This window comes from Varroa destructor, unplaced genomic scaffold (assembly GCF_002443255.2).
Source record: "Varroa destructor unplaced genomic scaffold, Vdes_3.0 BEIS01000002.1, whole genome shotgun sequence".
Classification (NCBI taxonomy): domain Eukaryota; kingdom Metazoa; phylum Arthropoda; class Arachnida; order Mesostigmata; family Varroidae; genus Varroa; species Varroa destructor.
Genome location: NW_019211455.1, coordinates 59,640,421 through 59,662,316, shown reverse-complemented (window position 1 = coordinate 59,662,316; position 21,896 = coordinate 59,640,421). Strand labels below are relative to the sequence as shown.

The 21,896-nt window shown below is 35.8% G+C and overlaps 1 long non-coding RNA gene across 1 annotated transcript; it reads left to right on the top strand.

Annotated features, from left to right (window-relative positions):
- Positions 1-4,729: 4,729 nt before the first annotated feature.
- LOC147758084 (uncharacterized) lies at positions 4,730-21,154 on the top strand. The gene is made up of 3 exons (XR_015321143.1): positions 4,730-6,754; positions 13,855-13,878; positions 14,100-21,154. It is a non-coding gene; the product is annotated as an uncharacterized LOC147758084 (long non-coding RNA).
- Positions 21,155-21,896: the final 742 nt, after the last annotated feature.

The following is a 21,896-nucleotide window of genomic DNA, read 5'->3' as shown; positions in this document are numbered from 1 at the left end:
ATGTATATACGAAAATTGTCATCTATCCGTAGTCTTTAGTCTTTATGCGACTAACAGCTAAAATGCTCTCGTTGTATATTAGCGTTGTTTCAGCCTCAAAATTTTGTTGACGATATTTGTTCTTCAGTCGTTTGAAAACATCCTTCGCATAAGTGCCAATGTGCGAACGACTTTAGTGCAGTTGGAGAAGTTGCTCGGAGGGTCCAACGTCGAAATTATATCTGCAGAAATTGTTAAAATCGGCAGTTACAGAATGCTTAGGAATAAAAGCGATGATGTGGGAACTAACCAAATTGTTTAATTATAGATTACTTTAATTAAATATTAAATTAATTCATTAAGAAAAAATTAAATTAATTAGTTTAATTAAAGATTTTTTACGATTTTCTACAACAACTTTTTAAAGATTACAATTCTTTTGATTGAAAACATTTTTTTCTCTTGTTGTCAGGTGCACACGACTATTCAAAAAGCAAAGATCATGTGAGTCTTTCTAATTTTTTTTTTTTATTATTATGTTAGTTTTTAATAAAATAAACTGTAAACGATATCGGGACTTTCAAAAAACTGTCACCAAACCTGGAAGACTGGTTGCACCATTTTGTGATATACCTCCTGCGCCTGCAATTAGCTCCGTAATATCTTCTGCCTTTTGTTTTAAGTAAGAGGCATACATAAAATTGCTTTTCCGTTTAGGGCACAGAGAACCGACAGTGAGTCCTGTAGTGTCTCCTACCAATTCTCAGGCAGCAGTCGTTCCTAGGTTTTCGAAATATTTCGATGTTGCCTTTCACACATTGGACGCGCTACCCACTACTGCATTGTTTCTGCATTGTCCTTCCGTCTGCTGCATTGTGATCGTATACACGCATAGCGCATACCATTCCGACTATGCCGTTTCAACCTTACCTGGCTGTTTGACGTATAACTTCCCTTACATGAAATTGCTCCACAGCGACCACATAAATAGTTTTTGTATCCTATATACAGCAAATACTTTACTATGAAGTTTGTAATTTTGCAGTTGTAACTAAAGAGCTATGCAATTCTGACCGGAACTTATTAAAACGAGTTCCAAGCCAAAATGGTTGAAATTTTATTCAACATTTTACCATTACCCTGATTACTGTGCATCAGTTATTGCATAAATGAGCAACTACATAATCACGCGTGCTAAACGGTAAGTGCTAGGCGGTCGAGTAGCGGATCTTTTTCGCGGGGAAGTACTAAAAACTCATGAGAGGTAAATACGTCATATCGCAGAGACGTTTGAAAGAGTGCTCATCTAGAGATAAGGTCATAAGGGTCGTAGAAAGATGTGAGTGTATAATACAAATCATTATAGTTATTTGATTAATTGCGTTGGAACATATACAAGTTTTTTTTTTACTTAACTAACCTAAATGTTTGACTCGAATCTTGGCAATGATTTTATTATATATTCGCAGTCACTTTCCACGGTTTTCTCTTATCTGTTAACCAATAACTCCTTCTCGCCAGAATTTTTCAGGTTTGGTATTGAAGAATTGGCTCAGCTGCTTTCTCAGACTCCGTTCACTAAATGCACGACCACTAAGTTCATTAGCCAGTAATCTGAAGAAATGATAACCCGTTGAAGCGAGATCTGGCAAATATTGTAGGTACAAAAGACCTTTCTCGTACAGGAAAAGCTCGTACAGGGCGGCTTTTACAGCCGTTGGCATATGCAACCTGAAGTTGTTGTATAGAAGGATAAAGTTGCTTCATCCTTTTCTGTTGGGTGTAGACATTTTGTCGATGGCACTGGTTCATATACAGATTTTTGTTGTCCGTCTTGCTCTGCTCAAACATTTATCGTGTATAAGGCATTTTCAGTTCCATTAATCGCAAATGATCGTCTTTTCAATATGGAGATTCGGAACAACTTTACACCAGAGTTCTTTAATCTCTCCCTTTCTAAACTTCGTGTAGACGTGGAGACACCACTTTTCGTCACCACTGACATCCCTGTGTATCAACCTGTCGTTATGCTGTATGTCGCTCTGAGCCAGGCGCGATGTTGAGAGGCATTGAGAAGTGGTGCTTCTTTGTGATATAGACGTAGTTTATGAAGCATCCAAATTTAGACTATTGAAGTACCATATACCTAAGATGTCTGTTAATAGCTTATGACAACAGTTTATTTTCTTACGAAGCTTATTTATGAACTGATCAGCCCCGTCTTCCTTCAAAAGTGCTTTCAATCGACTCTCGAGTTCAGATGACTGACCGGGGCAGAATGCATCATCTAGCTCTGAAATACCATTTTAGAACTTCGATAAAAAAAAATTTGCCCAGTAAACTGCCAACCTTGGTAGTTGTACTTTTTTTTTCGTGTACTTTTTGGTGAATTTCGATCAAACAATTTGGTTAAAAACATAAACAAGAAAAAGATGTCATGAAAACTAGTACGCCAATCGAACCAACAGGATGGCATGACATATACAGACAACATTCAAAAAAGACAAAGAGCCGTGTTGATGATCCTTTAACTACTCGTAACTACTTCGGTTGCCCGCATAATAATTTTTTTCTTTGCACAATTTCTCAATTTCCAGAAGATTTGATTGGTGCTTCAGATGCTTGTCACTTGTGAATCTTTCACTCAGTATTAGCCACTGAAAATTGTGTACTCTTTGTATAACATTTTGGGTTCGTTGAGATGCTTTATTTCACCAAATTACTTCGATTCGTTACAACGATGAGCCACAAGTATACATAATAGTGTAAAAAGCAAAATATTCAGGGTAGGTAAATAGGTAAACCAACCCATTCTTCGTTCCAACGCATTGAGCTCGAACCCAAAAATGTATCAATTATATTTTATTTACGTAATTACTTTGTTTTCGACTAAATAAAAATTCAATAAATTCGAGGCCACAGCACAAAAAGTAATTTGGAATGGATGAAGTACAAATATGCCATATCTACCGTTCGAACACTGACTCAAAATCGACATAAACCGATTTTGAATCAGGATCTCCCATTAGCAAAAAGTATACTTTACCATATATATGAAGCCTATGAGTGTGCTTTTACCGCCGGTGGAGTTTAAGATTGATTCATGATACATGATTCTATTGGTGGCGTTTGTATTTAATTTCACAATCAGGCCTAGCGTAATAGACACCATTCCTTGTGGAATATGATTATATATATGATATGATTACTAGGCAATTACAGCTTTTTTCATGTGTATTTTACGCACCTAAGTCCCCTGCTTATCTAAATGCAGTAGCATTAACCGGCGAAAGCAAAACGGAGGCTATATATATGTATATTTTTTTGCTTTCGCTTGCATATAACGTATAATACGAAGCATGTCGCTACAGAGGTTGTTAAAATCTAGCAGTCATGTTAGCCAAATTACCTTGATTTAAGAGGTTCCGAGAATCATATATTCATTGTTTGCTTAGTCTTGCTATGGATTTCACTCCTTGTTCAGGGCACCATAGTTCATGCACCCATCTCTTTATGTTATGTGGGTCCATTTATCAACGAGGCATCACATAGAGTTTCTGACATGAAAGATTGTTCAATACTACTAAGTTTTCCACAGGTTCAAGCACTCACAATAACTTACTACAATAAAATATAACATCTCCTTCGTAAAATCGTTATGTAAGTACTATAGAAAACAGTACCCAGAATCTATATAAATATGCAAACCGTGTTTGTAAAATAAATATCTTGTTGCTCAAAACTAGGATTATTGTACTTTAGACTTGATTATCTATGGTGAAACCCGATTGATGTAGTCAAGAAGTGTGAAGAAAGAAATATACCAAGGATCTTCACTGCAACCGTCAAGGATATGTGCTCGAACGTTGTCCTACAAAAGAATATCGTCTTCTTTCTTGTTAGATGACTAGTTTGCTTCCCGAATAGCTTCATCTTTTTTCCATTTTTTCAATGTTAAATTTCTAAAACTTATGTGAATGATACTTGTACGAATCTGTTAAATTAATTAACCTAATTAGCGCTGTGTTCATTTTTCGCTTTTAATGCTCCGATGTACGCTCACCTTTTATAATGCTACTTGGTATCGTTGCCTTATTTATTATATTATGGTATTAAATGTACGATATGGCAATATCATATATGACAATTTCGTTAAAACACACCAGGACTATCCGAGAAATAGAGGAAAGCAAGCTGTTTTTCGCGTATCGGTCTTGTAATACTTACGGCAAAGCCACTTTGCAACTTCGTATACTTCCCCCATGAAATCCAAATTATTTTTTGTAAAATGCAATTAAATATACTAACTGTCGAGGTAAAATAGCAGCGCTAATTGAAGAATGTTCAGTCATTGACTCCGTTTCATCCTTATTTAGCAAGGAGGTCGTTCTAAACGAGAAGCATCCTTTCAGTAAAAATGTCCTACACTGTAGTTTCCTGTAGTAAGATCACACCGTAAATCACGTGTAAGTCAAAACAGCCCTGCTATCAAGAGCTGCACATATTCCGACAAAAAATATTCTTCGCAATGTCTCCAAGATTGAAGTAGAAGAAGAAAATTTCACAAAATTTGCTGACGAGAGCCATCTATTTGAAATACATGATTTTTTAACATGGAAAATAGGTTACTTGTGGTGCAATGTTCGGTTACAACATATAGCAGCCACCCGAGCAGCCCGTATCGCTAAAGGCCTTCCGGTGAGGACAACATTTCGGGGTAGAAAAAGCAAAACGAACATTTTGCGGTACCTCCAATAACAACCAAGTTAATCGTTGTATGGAAGATGCTATGTGTGTTATTTGTGAACACTGTGTATTATAAAATAGCGAGATCTTAGAATATTCCAGAAGACACAGAATCTGAGTCAAATATTTTAATGTCTAGGGCCGACAAAAAATTTATAAAAAGTATCCCAAAATCAATAGAGGTCAACATTGTGAGTATAAAAACATGACTACTAATTATCTCTGACAGCAGCTCCCCTAAGCCCTGTATGAAAAAACGATTCTTGATTTGCTTTATAAACAAGTAATATGCTGCTGCTAACGTTCTGTGGACGTAGATATTTAGACCACGACAGAAGATAAATTCTGTGGTATGGTTAAACGGTCTTGATTTGGTAAAACTTGACTCAATTTATGGCTGAGTTGAGCAGTGCATACGTAAAGTGTGTTTGCAATGTATTGAAAAGACACATTTATTAAAGATATCAGCAGTAAACACTGATTGGCACAGCTGTTAGTACTAAAGCGATCTTAAGAGTATATGAAATTGTCTATGCATAAAGGCCAACAAAATCCAGTAAAATCTTGAAGACCGTGGCGACCGTCGAGAACCGAAAGGTTAGGTGTTTGCGTACACTGATATGGCAAAACTTACGAAGGATTAACTATTTCGTAAATTGCTAATTCACTAGATAACTATTTACTATGGGCACAGAAAACAGAAAATAATTAATGATAGGCGCTTGGTGTTAGTTTTTAGGCTGTATTTTGACAGGCCAAACGATTTTAGTATTTCTGCTATTTCTTTAATTTCTAAAGTAGCCTTGCAGTAAATAATTTGATTAAAAGTCAATTTCCGTTTAGACTTCGATTGAAATGTTACTCGAATATGTATTGCACACGAGCATCGTTCCTAGTATATACCTACTCCACTACATGACTATTTGTGTGTGTATGTGCGTGTTTGCTTGCGAAGTTGCGAATCATCCTCGTGAATGGTTGCCTTAAGTTCATTTTTTGTAATGTAATTGCATCCTGAGTGAATCGCTTGCGATGCGAAAAATTCCTCAAGAATTTGTATTACTATTAAAAAATTAGTCAAATTTTTAGTAAAAAAAATCAGCTTTGCGATTTTTACCGATATGATTGGAAATTAATAAAGTACGTCGATCTGAAACTCACGGAATGCACTAAATAAATTTAAGAAACACTTAAATGTACTGATATAAAGGAAAAAGAAGGTTTTCATGGTAGAGTAGGGTTACTGTGTTAACAGGAATATTGGTATTTTTGCCTCCTAACTTTAAAATCCTTTCGTCCAAATTCCAGTTGCCCCGTTCATAATAAGTGTACTACAATTTTGTTCAGTCTTCAAAATAGTTTCCAAGCTTAGTCGAAAGAAAAAACGTCAGCTTTGTACTCGTTTCCGTTAAATTTTCTCGATTGTCTCAAATCATTTTCTTTTTTTCATGATAAGAGCTTGCAAAATACTAACTAATTTAGCTGGTGAATGGCCGACAGATAAGCTTATTTTAGGCAAGTTCATCTTTTTTAGCAATTTATTATTTAATAAAGAGTTTATACGGAGTTTATGTTGAGCATTTTAATTTCCTTTCTACGGTTTTACAAAGGTAACGGCCATCAACCCATTATCTTGCATTAAGAAGCTGATGGCAGCTCACTAGATTTTGGATTCGGAGTTGATATAATGTCGACAACAGTTTGGAAGTAACTATGTATAGATGGAACGGAATGTATTTGAATTTATATTGGTTACCTTGTTATTGTTATATTTATATTGTTACCTTGATAATCCAATTATTTCCTTGTAAATCAAAATAAATGCAGTGTGGTGACAAATTAATCGCAACGGGAGGACGGGATAATTTTGGTAGGTTACGGTTTGTGGTGAGTGGGAAGTGACATTATTGATTCATTTTAATTAAAATAGATGGGCTGAGGGGGAAGCCGTGGTTCAGTCTAACGTATATAAACTCAAATGTTGCTCTACTACTGGGCGTCCTTGCGAACCTGATTAAAACTATATTTCGTAAGTATAAGACTTATATTCTTTATCTTATATATAGATATTTAGGGTACACACATGAAATATCACCGTATCACTGCAAGGCCAGCGTTGTAGCCAGTTTTTAAGTTATTCAGTTATTCACCAAAATGCGTGCTCGATCTGTAAGCCTGTAAGTAAGGTGCCTGTGAAACGCAGTTTTGACTATTTTTCACTGAATGCCAATGACATAATAATCTCAAAAGCTTGGCCCCATTGCCCAGTTTTACTATCTATTCTTAAATCATAATTAAGATATGCACCGCCGGAAACCTAAGAGATGGGGGAGTTCTTATACTTGCAAAAAAAAAAACTATCCCATGTTATTCATCTCTCCCAAGTGGATATCTAAACGTTAGTAGATGTCGTTAAGGTTGTTATGCACTTTTCGCCGATGCCTAGGCACGTCTTGCACCATCATTTCAATCATTTTTATGAAAAGAAGGTTGCAAATGTAGTTGGTGTAGGCTCAAATACCACCCTTATTGTGATACCAGGGGACTTAAACGTATCTGAGATGGATCAAGATAGTAATGTAATGACTGAAGAGTATTATTGAAGCTTGCTTAATAGTCAAACACAGCGCGGTGACAGACGTAATCATAGTCACAGACATTAGTTCGTTTATTAATGAGTCAAGATAGACAGCGTTTTCTAACTGCAGCACCCACTAAATTAACTTATTCCTTACCCCTGTTCCTGTGCCAGTATTTCTTTACATACTATTTCGAAAGCCTATTTACCCCATTTTCCTTACTAATCACAAAGCCATAAGATTTTAAGTGCTTGTCGAATAACATATTTAGTGCAATTTTTTAGAAGAAAGATTATGCAGGTAAATTTTCTAAGAGTCAATTGTCACTTTTTCATCAGCTCCTCTCTGAATCAAGGTGAAATGTACAACTCCAATATCTACAGCACCCTACCTCATACCTTTGTCCAAATGCAGTAACACTATGCAAAACCAAGAAGCATATAGACACTATACTCAAATTGACACAGAACGAGCCATTTTTGCGGTTTCAAATCATAACTATTTGGAGGGGTTCATATTTTATCTTTAAGATCTTAAAAAGTTTTTTCAAATATGCAAATAAACAAATCGGTGGCTTTGAAAAATAGGTGGAGAATCGAGTTAATTAGCTATAATTAATGATACCGAAAAAAATGAGATTTTTAAACATGTGTCAGTGTCCTTATTTCTGCTGATCTAAATTAAGGCAAATGGGTAAGAATAAACTAAGTCAAACAACCCTTTGATATGCATTACAACGGACAAATTAAATTCTCTAAGATGCAACCTCAGTGGTGATGGTATTCCTTTGATTATCCAAACAGGCTTGTGATAGGTTCGAAGTTTTTTAATGCATGCTATGCCGCTGTTATGAGATGTATTTGTTATTCAATGTTTCCATTGCACGCTTGGTATACTAATAAGGGTATAACTGCGGTTTGACTATGCCTCGATTCACGCTACAGCTAAGTAAATTACAATCAAAACTAAGACTTTTTTTCCGAAGAGCATTCTTGGTCCTGATGCTACCTTTCTAATTATTTACAAAAAGTTCCCAACACCCCCGCCTTAGTTCATATTGTGATACACACACAAAGATAGGATTACAGCGTGATGTTTCTGCCACCCTTTTATTACATAAGTCTATAAGAAAAACCTTGAATTGGATGCTTTCAACTACAAGGATACAAAAAGTTTAATGTTTAGAGTTTTACGTCTGGTATCGCCGTTGGGCAATCTGATTATCAGACTGGTAATTATCGGCACGAAACGAACTACAGTAATCGAATTCGAGCCCGGATCACGTGTTCCCTAAGTTAATCAGGCAAGCACGCTATCCATTATGCCATTATTGGCAAATAACTGTGCAACTAAACGCAAGCATTGTCGCAAGGAAATGCGTGCTTAATAGGTATCTCTTATATTAAAGTAGTGTTACAAAAGGCGTAGCTTATAAACAATATATGCTGATTTTATTATCTCCTTCAATTGTTGACAATACACATGCGCCGTAATCGACATACTGGGACTTGCAATGGATAGTACTTTAATTAAATTAGTACACTGACACCATATGATTTTGTAGCTGTACATTTGCCTTAGAGTGATCTTTTGGCACTTCAATTGCATGCACTGACTGATGCGGTCGTTTGCGATTATTATAAAATTTTTTTTTATTATAAGTCATAATTCGGTGCAAAAATAGATCAGTCCTGTAACGTGAGGTCAAAGGGAAGCAAACGTCTTTAGGTCTGTTGTTAATCTAAGTGAAGAGGTATAATATTTTTACTTAGAACTTTGAAATGGATGGACTTCCGCAACAGCTCTGAACTTTTCGTTAATTATCTTTGCTGGAGGTTTTCCACGAGATCCATGTTCGTGTAGTCCTATCAAAAATGTTTCTACTGGGAACGCGAGCGGAACGAGCGTTTTCCTGTGCGTGTTGGTGTTTACAATAGGTACAAGGGTGATATTAGTTACAGCCGTTGGTATCAAGGTTACCAAGAGTGAAATCAAAGGGAGTACGGAGAAGACTTGTTAAGCAGCAAACAATACAAGACGTTATTAAGTACGGTGGACCAGGGGTTTTCGTATGGCGTCTCGTCGACCAAATGTTAAAACCATTAGGAGGCGATGTATCAAGTCTCGTTATAAATATCGTTACTTTAGGAATAAGAGGAAGTATCGAAGGGGGAAGATATGTAATCGGAAGATTGTCACAAGGGTCATTCAAGAATATGACGGATCTGTTGGGAGTCCAGTGACGTCTGGATTTATGAATACTTATCAGGAGGAATACATAAATTTGTATTTTCCACTAGTTTATTACCGGATATACGTGATGAAATTGGACAACAACTCACTCGTTTCAAAGTATTGAAATATATTTTGAGAATTATACCTGAAGGTTTTGCACATCCAGCATTAGATGAGGTTGCTAAAAATAATGATAGATCAGTTCCTACAGCTTTTAAGAGTTATCATATTGGAAGTACTGTACCTACACAATTAGCTAAATCGTTAAATGAGCAAAAAGTAAAACCGTATAATATATTTCATAATCAAGTATTTAAATATACACCGAAGTTTATGTATAAGGTACTAAGTTCGGCTTATTATGTGAATAAGCCTCGATCTTTATGGTTTCCTATTGGTACTAATGTAACAGTTATTAATGGACCAATAGACAACTACAACGACCACGATATTCTAAAACTAGTAAATCTCGGACACTCAATTGAACAAAATGGCTGCCTCATCATCGGTTTTGAACGTGCGCCTTCGACTGGTACTCCTCATATCCAAAGGTATATTCGGTTTAGTACATCCAGACATTTTGACTCTGTCAAACTTCTATTACCAAGTAACTTCCACTTTGAACAAGCTAAAGGAACTGAGACTACAAATAAACGGTATTGCTCAAAGTCTGGATCCTTTCAAGAACTTAAGAAGAAACTTTTTTTCAATTTATTGAACCAACGACTTGTAGCGGTTTAGTAGTAAATCTTTCACAGAATATAAGGCTTATGCAGCGAGTTATCTTCGCCGCTACAGCTCCAAAATACAAGTTATGTTAGTAAACCACCTAAATATTCCAATTTTCCAGGGTTCACTACGACACGCCTCATGTCGTATTCTAGTAGAAATATTTGAGTGAACGGTTTTAGATTCCAAATTAATACAAATCAATGACAATTACAGGTCCCCGCAACTCGCATGTATGTGTAATGTATTTTCTTAAAATTGGCTCCTTTGGTTGAAAATGATACCGTCTTTCTATTGTAGTTCTTAGTCAAAATAAACTGATTACTAAATAGGTTACAGAAGATAAAAATGATATTTCTTTTTTTAACCTTGTTATGTAATGTATTAGACGAAAGATGGTTTTTTAAATGTCAAAATTAAGCCTTAAATTTTTATGCTGTATGTTCACTATTATTTTGCTGCTTTCTTTGTTTAATTCTGATATTGCAATTCCACTAATTGCTACAATCATCTGCAAAATTTGATCTTCTAGAATCAAAAAGAATTTTGTACTTTTAGAATGTGCTCTATCAATGGTTCCTGGTGTTTAATTATAAAGATGTGAAGAACTACCCCATACCGGTTCTCTATTTCTCAACTGGGTGCCCCAGTAATCTCAAAGTAATAGAATAATATTATTTGCGATAGCTCATACCAGCACGTGTTGTTCTGACACGCCTAGATGTTACTCTTCTATGTGACGATATTTATGGTGCCCTAAGTATTTTACATATTATAATGTAAGGAACTTTAGATATTTTATGTATGATATATTGCAACTGTTGGAACTATACAAAAGAGTGTTTAATATAGCTTCTTTAATAATATCATTGCCAACTGCAATAAATTTTTTGCTTTAAGCGTATCTTTACCTTCGTGAGTGCATTTTCAACACGGACGTGAATGGATAATTGAATGAATAAATGCTCAACTATGCACTTACAGAATTACTGTACTATAATATTTCTCGCTGCGCTGGTTTCTTTGAATAGCCAGTAAGCGAGCGGCCAAGTGACTGACTGCTTGTATCGACATGCTAGGCTATCATGGCGAGCAGCTAAGCGAACCGACGAATAATCCTATTATTATGTGTGTATACCCTTCTATATACCGGAATGTTCGTAGTCTTCTGAAGAGAATAATGATAGATGGCTATTTGGGTTTAGGATCGAGTGAGGACAATTTCGCTGTGAGGGTATTGTGTGTGGCCTTGCCACTTGTAATAGCTTACACGTTTTCTATTGGTACGTGAGGTTAGCGTCCGGTAGTGCGTGTTCGCAGACAATATAAAGGTGATTTACCTAAATTTAAGGCATCATTAGAAATCAATACGCTTTGTCACGGTAAACAATAGCTGGTCAGACATTAAATAGTACCCAATCCAATACGTAAATACAAATATAAATCATATAACCAAATAGCATACATGAATACTATAAGTTATTAACGTCTGGTACACTCTGGCATTAACTCTCATGTGCTATACGTATCATTGAACGCTCTTCTTTAACCATGTTCGTTTTAATTAGCACTAAACTACTGGTAGAATATAAGCTTAGGATGCAAAAAGTAACACAGCTGCATTATCGTTAGTGCCTCATAGTCCATATTGTGCAACAGATCCTGTATACTTTCTTCACAAAAGATTATATATTTTTGCTGAATGTATTGTTTATTACAGTTCTAAATTTGGTTAAGTACGGCCTAACAACCAAAAATGCTGAGTACAATGCACTCATGAGGTCAGCGTTCTTACACGTCGTTTAAATTCCTGGCAGTTATTTTTCATTACTCAGGTTAAGTACCATTACGTACCTACAATAATTATATGTTTTTATTAAAATTAGTACCGACCGCGCCAAAGGCAATAGGGGGTGTCCTGCTAATAGGATTTAGCTTAGAAATATCCTCGTACTTTTACTGCACTGTATTTGCGGAGAAATCTTCCAACATACTTCCTTCATACATGGGGAAGATATATTCATATGGAAACAGAAGTTTTTTAAAAGATCGATAACTTATATATTATTATATTTACTGCCCGGCAAGGAATTCGAAGATTGGTGATGTTTGACACTAATTTAATCCTTTTTAGAATGAAGTTGATCTCCATTTGGGCTGTACAATAGCATTACCAATCTGCGCAATAAGTAACGTGTAAATTATGGCTCTTTGAAAGCTGTTTCTGTATGAATATATTGTAGTTGTATATGCAACGAGGATATCTCCAAGCTCCCATCAGTCAGACACTATTAATTGCCTTTGGCGCGGTCGGTACCTATTTTAATAGAAATATATAATTATTATAGGTACGTAATGGTAATCAAGTTATATAATGAAACCACTTCGCCTAAAATGCGTTGACCTGAGCATCCCCTTTTCCCTTTTTCTATCGGTTCTAAACTCCTTTAATATTCACGAGAATATTTCAAAAACCGTTGATTCGTGGCGTCTCGCTGTTTGTACAATTTTCAGGGCCGTATAAGAGCTCATTTAAGTTGTAGGGTTACTAACTCGTCCGTTTTATACATATTCTTATATACATAAGTACGAATTTTATAATCTCTGATAAGAGAAGTAGCACAATCTTTTTATTCTAAAGTACAACAAATATGCCTATAAGCTAGTTAGGATGTAGTGTCAAATAATGGGTTCAAGGCAGCTATGCAAACGGAGCTGTAACCAAAAAAAAGAATACCATTTTAACAAGTCAAATCATGGAACAAGTCTCATTTCGTAAACTTCTGAAGGCTATTAGCGGAACAAACGAACTGTATTAAAGTCAAGATAAAAGATTGGAAGCTATAAACGAATTTCAATGAGGCTCAAAGGCAAAAAGTCCATATGCAGTTTGCCATTGGTCAACTTCTCGAGGTTCATTTCGTTCCGACTGAATCTTCAAATAAATATCAGAAACATTGTAAAATGGTACTTACACACGCTACTAAACGCTGTATTATATATAACACTGAGACTCCTGGCCTGACATTTTTGACTTGTTATGGGTATCGCATCTAAATTGCAGTGCTGGATAAATGGACAGAGCACCAGATATACTCGCCTTACTAAAATAAGTTGTTTGACTCGATTTAGAACTTTTAATATTTTGAATTTCCCATTTTAATTTATCGGCAGTGATACGTGTGACTATAGTGAACTTCCTATCGATGGCATGTTGAAATTAATTACCACCCCATTACTAGCGATAAAGCTTGCAGCGAGCTTCGCAGCTAATATGTATGTATTGTATATAACTAACTCTCATTATAACCGTATGCTTTTTGATATTATGTATTTTCATTTGATACTATTTTTTTAAATACTTGATTTTGACAGGTATGTTGATGGAATCTAATGAATACTTTAGAAAGTATCGCATTAATGCTAGGTTACAGCAAGTAGAACTATATGAACTATGCGAGTTTTTTCGGAAAGCAGACCCCGCCTTTTGAGCTTTAAGAAATAAACGTAAATGAAATCATTTTGGACAATTCTGGTTTGAATTTTTAGAGGGCCATTTCTAGTATACACAATATTATGATTTCAGATTAAGGAACTGCCTAAGCCGATGGTATGTACTTCCTGTCAGACGACAGAAATGTTTAATTTTGTTCCTTTTAAATCTATGGATTTTTAAAGTTGAGCCAAAACACAAATTTGTTGCATTTAATGTGCTCGGCGTTTAAACGGAACTTCAATAGATCAAAGTAAGCGAATACCATGTTACTAAAACCGGAATTAAAACGTTGTTTGTTAATTTTTTCCTATAAATTTTGTGATATTTATTTTCAGATCGAAATAATCAGCATCGCATATAGAAGGACTCTTTTTCTTGATATATATCTTTACAATTGTAATATGAAGTCCTTTTAGTAAATATCAGCTTTGCCCATTCTTTGTATTTTAATAACGCGGAACAGGTCACTTGAGGAGCTAATTTAAACGTAAAATTAACAATGGCGCTAATGTTAATGTACTCTTTTTTCAAATATAGCACCTAACACATGCTCTTATTAACTAAAGATGCTTTTGTTTTTTTATAGATACAGAAATAAGCATTGACGATCAACATGGCATACCTGTCCTCCTACATAACCCTAATTTTGCCCATAAATGCAATACATTCACTAATGCCGTCAAAGACTTATATATAATCGTTTGTCGCGTTCTTGTTATCGTACTAAAAGAGTCTTTCTTGTCACGAGGTGCACTTCTCTGCTGGTTTATCGCTTACTGCGGGTAACCGTTACCCTGCTAGAACAGAAAATAAGGATTTCGTAGGGGCATTTGATCCTCGGGAAGCTCACCTTAGTGAGCACTTCTCTAACACCAAGGGAGATCCAAAGATAGCGCTACAAGTGAGCGTTGTTATGGGACATTCAGCGATGTTTTTCGCAGTTTGTCGTACCATTGTCCTATATAATGTCTATAAACCACATATCATACGAAGGACTAGTAGTTAGTAATGAGATTTTGTGATATAACGAGTGTCTCTTGTAAATCAACGCACAACATAACATCTCACTCATACTTAATGCTCCAGTTGCTTATATATATATAAAGGGAGACTAGAGCGGAGTGGAGTGTATCTAAAGAAATTGAAAAAAGTGTTTGCGCAAAAAAGATGCAATTATGTTAACTGTACAGCTGAATGAAAGTATTATATAAATGCTTGACAAATTTGGCATAATTACCGTAATTTTAATTTCAATTACCAACACCTTAGACACGTTAGACAAGGATCCCTAAGTACATTCTGTGTCTGTGCTCCAAAAAAGATTTTAATAAAAATTACACAAACTATGGGAGAGTAGAATTAGGTAACAAACTTTAAAATTGTAATAATAATATATAATGTTCTATGGTTAATAAAAATTATATTAATAAGATTGTATTCATAGATATGTGGTGTATACAATGCCACGTTACAGTCTGGAAACTGTTGTAGACTATGACCAGCGCCAATGAGAACCAATAGGAAACAATTTCAGGTTCAACATTTATGTGTAAAGTAAATTACATGCCGCCAATCCATATGTCTTGATAAGCGATAGAAAACAATTTTCATGCAGGCCTTTCTGCCTTGCATGGCCTCATTCGTATAAAATAGAAATGATTGCATTGCAAGTGCAATGATTTTAAAGTTTGTCAGGTCATTTCAGTCATTTAGATGTTATGGTTGTAGTATCAATTTTGTTGGTCAGCAGCTACGTCGACTGGAATTCAAGTTACAAACCACAAACCGAAAGTTTAACATAGAATGGCATTGCACTGTAGACAAGGTCTGTGTGTTCGTACACGACTAATGCTTTATGGAGTATTTTAGGTGATGTCTTTAGTGATGACATGCTCACAGAGATAAAGGAACATCAATATTCATGCGATGTGAATTCCTTCTTTGCCGGTCGAATATGGAGCTTCCTCTAACAAGCAGTAAGAGTTGGAAAGAATTTGTATCATTTGGTTAAATTTCTGCTTTAGTAGTCCTATATTTGCATGTAACTTTGAAATTTGAAGTGGGCTTCACCTTGAAATCGATGAATATTAGAGAAACGAGTTAGAAGTAGCGAAGTGCCGTTTTCATTGAAATGGTAGCAAGGGTTATTTGAGATTAGGGCATAGAATCTTTGGTATAGAATCACAAGACGACTGCGGCACGGTAGTAGAATGTGTGAGTCTCGGGCTAACTAAGCAATCGAAACCAGTGAAAACAATCTGACCCAATCGCTAAAGCGGTGTAATGGGATAATAATAAACTAATGGAATGAACCCACAACGGGTTTACAATTATAGTGAGTTTACTTAAACTAGATGAGGAAAGAACTGCAGTGTAACAGCGGCGGTAGTGTAACAGGTCGAAGGACAACTCCTATGAGTCTGAAGCCAGGTTTAGACTGAGCAGGTTTGAAGTCGCTTTAGGTTAGATTGGGAAAGCTATTGACTTACTTATTGCAGTAACAGAATGGTGCTGGGTAACATCACAAAGAGGAAGGAGGTGTAGTGCGAGTCATGCACGGACTGAAATAGATAAACGCACGAACCTCGGTGTTTAGAGCTCAAAGCGGGTGGGTGTTATAGGTAACGCTGCTTGTTACCATACAGGTTGGGTATAGAGAGCCACGCGGTTTCGATATTAATGATATTGAATAAATCATGTGATAATTGTATTGTAATAATTATCTGTAGAATCTGTATTGTATCACCAGAAAATTTATGCGTGGATTGCGACTGGTGTGTCGATGACATATCGCATGCCCTATAGTATGTGAACATTTTCAAATAATGACGATAATTATCTCGCAAATATAGCATAAGATACAGAAGAGCAGAGTGGGCACTACGAGAAGAAGAATGTGCGAATGTACTCATTTAACTAGATACTCAACTAGTTTAAAGGAATTTAAAGCCATCTTACGTTGTAAAGCTGCATTAACTACACAGATAATAAGAATGAGAGGTATTTCACTGCGCATCTACTTAGATTTTGATTTCGACAAATATTTTAAGTCATTGCCTTGACATTTCTATTATAAAAGCTGTGTGTGTGTAGAATAGTAAATAATAGATTTATTTTTTTGACGACTGCCTGATAACGTCTGTCAGCAACTGTCGGAGTTCCTTTAGAAGAAGTGTGTTTTCAAAACTTCGTTTCCATCATAAAAACGTATTTGTTACTACAAGCAGAATGTAAACCTTATGGACTTCAAAATGATTCAATGCCTTGAACTTTTATTTACGTTCTTCAGGTTAGCATAGTTATATTTGTGATATATTACGAAAAATTTCGGTTAGATATGACGGGGTCATGCTGTATTACTTATCTAAGAAAAAAATGCCAATAAGATATTTCTTATCTGCATTTCAATTATGTTTCGGTGCAAATTATACGTTCAAGATAAATTGATTATATTTACACTCCATGTTGTACTCAGGCAAATAAAAGTTTGATGCTAGTGGTTAATTTTATGCTACGCATTGCCAGTATTCCATTGCGACTCTAGTGTAATGGCAGAATTGAAATTAATCTTTTAAACAGCCAGTTGATATATATGATGCTACGAGACTGCACTGTTGACATAGGTTGCGAAGGCAGGGCGATACCGGAAACACGATTGGAAAACGTAATGTCAATCGTAAAGAAAATCAATAATGTGTCGGAAGAGATGACACGCCGTATGCTGGACTCGAAAGGAATCCGAGGAAAACTCACTAGTTCGACACTAGGATTATTGTAAACTGGCAAACGAGACAGGCAGAAACCGTTGAAACTGACATTACATTATTTAGAGGCATATATATAGCTGCAACAAATGTATAGTAGTATTTAACGGGTCATAATTTTCTATATTTTCCTTTATTTTCACAGTATATACATACATGCTCATTTTTATTCGTGTGGGTTTACTCATACGCCGTCATAGAACTCAGGATGTGCTGCTGATCTAACCGCCTGGTAGGAAGACACACAGTCAATGGGACAAGCTATTTATATAAATGGCTCAACCTTTCTGCCGATTTGGAGAGGATAGCACCAACTTATCAAATCCTAGAAACATAGTCTAATAAACTTGACATGTATTATGTATATTTAGCCTTACCAGGCTGAGTTAAAGTGTAACTATTAATTAACACGTCGGTAGGTTAAAATTGTTATCACGTACGAGCAACGGTTTAAAACTGAAATCAAGAAGGGATCCTGTAATATAGCAATACAGAGACTAGTTTTTTTGAGTGACGTATGTTCAAAGGGACTTAGTAAACAGAATCAGTGGCAGAAACAGAGACACCGCGTAATCGCATCAAAGTCAGTCAATACGGTCAATGAAGTCCAATTGCCGATAATAGTGTGATAAATTAATCTGAAGATCAAAAATCAGCGAAACAACGATATTGCCATGTGGTTAATAGAATATATCAACATAATATTAAAACGTTTTAGAATGTCGAAATGGAATCCAGAAGCTACGGTCGCAGATAGCGATCGTTTTTTTTAAAGCAAATGACGGGAAGAAAACCGATCTACACCTGATTTGTCGAAAATTAGTCGGTAGCTTGCTATACTTATCCACAATGTGTAGACCTGCCATAAGTTTTATAGTGGAATTCTTATGCTTATACGTAAGTAAATGCATAGAACATCATTTCTGAATTCCTAAATCGTTAATATCGGCGCGTCAATTTCTGGCAGAATTGGGATAGCAGGCCATCAAGCATCTGCATTAACAACCAAGCCACGCTAAACATCATCCGCTCTAAACAGCTCAGACCAGATAGCTGAGACTAACGAACAAAATCAAGAAAATCAAGGCGGCCATAACGAACGCACAGCTCCAGGATTTACTGCCTTGACAAGAGGGACAAGGGCCGCTTCATGCGCTGTAAAGGACCTATCATCACCAGCAGCATCATCAACAGTAAACGCGTCAGCCAAGGCTGACTATTTCGACTGTTGTGACTACAAAAATAACTGCCAGCTTCAAAAAAAAGCATGCACAATCATATATGTTTAGAGAAACTATGTTCTGAAGATATGCCACAATACCTCATTCTGAATGCGAAGAGAAAGCATCGAATGACCTCGCGCTTGTCCTTAAAAACGCGCTTATAAGTACCTCAAAAGAACGCAGAAGGAAGAAGTGGTGCAGAAGTACTAACCCACCCGAATGCAGCACACACCATTTAAAACAGTTCTCATGTGTTATACATATTTATATACCCTAATCAACAGAGCGAAACACTCCAAGAACCTCTAAAATAATGAAGTAGCATTAGTATTTTGACTCTGGTATCGACAAGCCAAGTATCTAAGATGTTGTTAGTGAAAAGGCTACTTCCACCAGTGGCACACGCGATTAATACAGTTTTTAGAATTAATAGATAAGTGAATTAATCGAAGATTTACCGTAATCGGCACTACGGTGATCAAAACGCTAAATAATCTGGTAGGTTTCCTTGGCTTTCTTTATAACAATGATTCGCTTCACCAAGCTTTTTACTACTTCTTCGCCAACATCTCGCCATGCTTTTGAAATGGCGCTACCGATATTTTCTTTACATTTCCTTAGCGTCCGTGGATTCTTGTCGACTAAGATTAACCGAAATGACTATGAGAACGGCTTGCATTCTAAAAAGTTGTTTAGGTAAGGCATGTGGCTTTTTTCGATGAAATTGTTACACTCAAAATCACACAGCAAGGTAACTCACCTCTTCACGCCATTGACAATGTAATCGCGTTACTAGCAGACCACTTCGGCGAGCGGCTGATTTTCAAACAGGGTGACGTTGGATAGCTCCCCAAATAGCTTCGCTTGGCTTCTTTTTTTTAGAGGTAACTAAAATGCGAGGTGCACTATGACAATCTACATGCATTGACTTAACGATATATTCGTGTCGTCGTTTTAACAATAAGGCCATATGCACACGAAAAAGCGAGCAAAGACTAAAGCAACCAACAGCTTTAAATAAAACCAGAATAGCTTACTTTATTGATGTTATATTTAGGCAAAATCTTGAGCAAAGAAGGTTTTACGTAAATTCACACAGTTTTTCAGATCGGCAACTTGGCATATATATAGTACAATATATTGATGTTATTAGTTCGCAACAAGTGATCCAAAGCATTGGCCAAAGGAAAAGTGGTGCATTTTCGCATCAGGTATTTAGAGGCGTGTAATTTCGCCGTTTACAATTGGAATTTTAAAAGCTAAGGTAAAGCATGCTTGAAAGTGGACTTGCACCTGCAGTGATCTATACCCTAGTAGATAATTATTATTTTATATATATATATATATACATTACACGCCTCTAATTACCTGATGCGAAAATGCACCACTTTTTCATTTGGCCAATATAAATAGCGAGTAATATATATATATATATATATATATATATATATATATATATATATTACTCGCTGCCAGCGTAACTCGATCAAAAAAACAAATGCAGGCGGTTATAATATAATAATTTTAATAGCTACTATTGCAATAGTGGAAATGAAAAAACATGTTTCATGGATCTATGCTCGTATTTATCGTCTAATAATTAAAACTAGTATCGTCATTACATTTCTCTATAATACTAATTCCTAAACATGACACAGTGCCAGAATGGCACGACAGCTGTGGTGTTAATGTCAATATAGCATATTAAGCACTTATCAACTAAAAACATCAACGGCAATCAAAAGAGTACGTGTCTAATAAGACATACGTAGTACTCGTTATAGGTTAAAATTTGTTAAAAATATCAATGAATTGTTTATAGTCATTATATACGATATAAAACAAAAAGCCCTAAAAAAGTGGTTTTAAATTTAGTCACAAAACATACTTGCTTAAGAGCCTAAATAAAGTTTGAAATTTAAATATTGGGTTGGTCGTTTGGGTGAGTCTAAGCAAACGTAATGCGAAAAGGAAGAATAACCGTATAATGATGTATGAATATATTGTATCGTCTTGTACATGCCTTACAAAATCTCCTTAGGGTGAATATTTGCTTTTTCATCATTACCCGAACACGTTTTAAATATTTAGCACCTTCCAAAGGTTTAATTTTCAGTATTAGCGCTTTCATCTGTTGCAGTGGTGTAAGACTTATTCATCAGAGGGGCAATTAAAAATACGTTTACTATGAGTTCATCATATAGGTATTGCCTTCATTGATTTATATCCATGCGTGACTTGGTCCTTCGAGGTTTGAAAAACAAACGTTGAAATAATTTTGCATATTTTACTTACTAAATCCAATAGCAGCAGTAATCTATTCACTCCATAATAGAATAGACCGTTAATGAATAATGCTATAATGCATTAAATATTCTTAAAATAATGCATAAAAACCGCAGAATGCTATACGCCGTTCAAAATGATAAGAAATCTTAAAGATTATGGTTAACCCTATTCACCTTGATGAAACACTGGTGCAAGTATGAAATTAATTTTTTTGTATGTAGCGGTTTTATCTCTCACAATGATAGCAACTTTCGTGTACTAATATTCGGTTTCATGATCTTTCGTGAGACTATGTTTTAATCGCAGTGCCTTCCTAGTCAACGTGTCCTACTGCTTAATTGAGAATTGCACGAATTATAATATCAAATTCTAGATCGTGACGATGATCTATAATCACAATTTCTAAACATTAGCCGGTGACTGAGTTTCCATTAAAATAAATCTGCCTCCGCTTAGCCCTCGTCTGTACATTAGATCCTGTGCATTAAAGGTTTAATCGTGCCTACTCTAGTTAAGCGCACATTTAATGAAGCTCGTCCACGTCGATTACAGTGAAGCGAGGCCGAGTCATTTAAAGTGAAACTCTTAACGGGATTCAGTTATCCGACGACTGTAAATAGATTCGAGGCGAAGCCGATGGTGGACAAGAAGACTATTCAGCTAACGTTCAAGTTAAACAATTACAATTCCTTTGCTAAATGACGAAGGCGAGGAAAAGTACACATGATATTTCTAACTAATTGTTTGTTAAAGTACAGTTTAATGTTTTTTTTCATAAACTTGGATGGCACAATGCAAAATAGTTCTCGTTTGCCATAATCATATATCTTCTACGTTGGATAATAAGTTTTCGCAG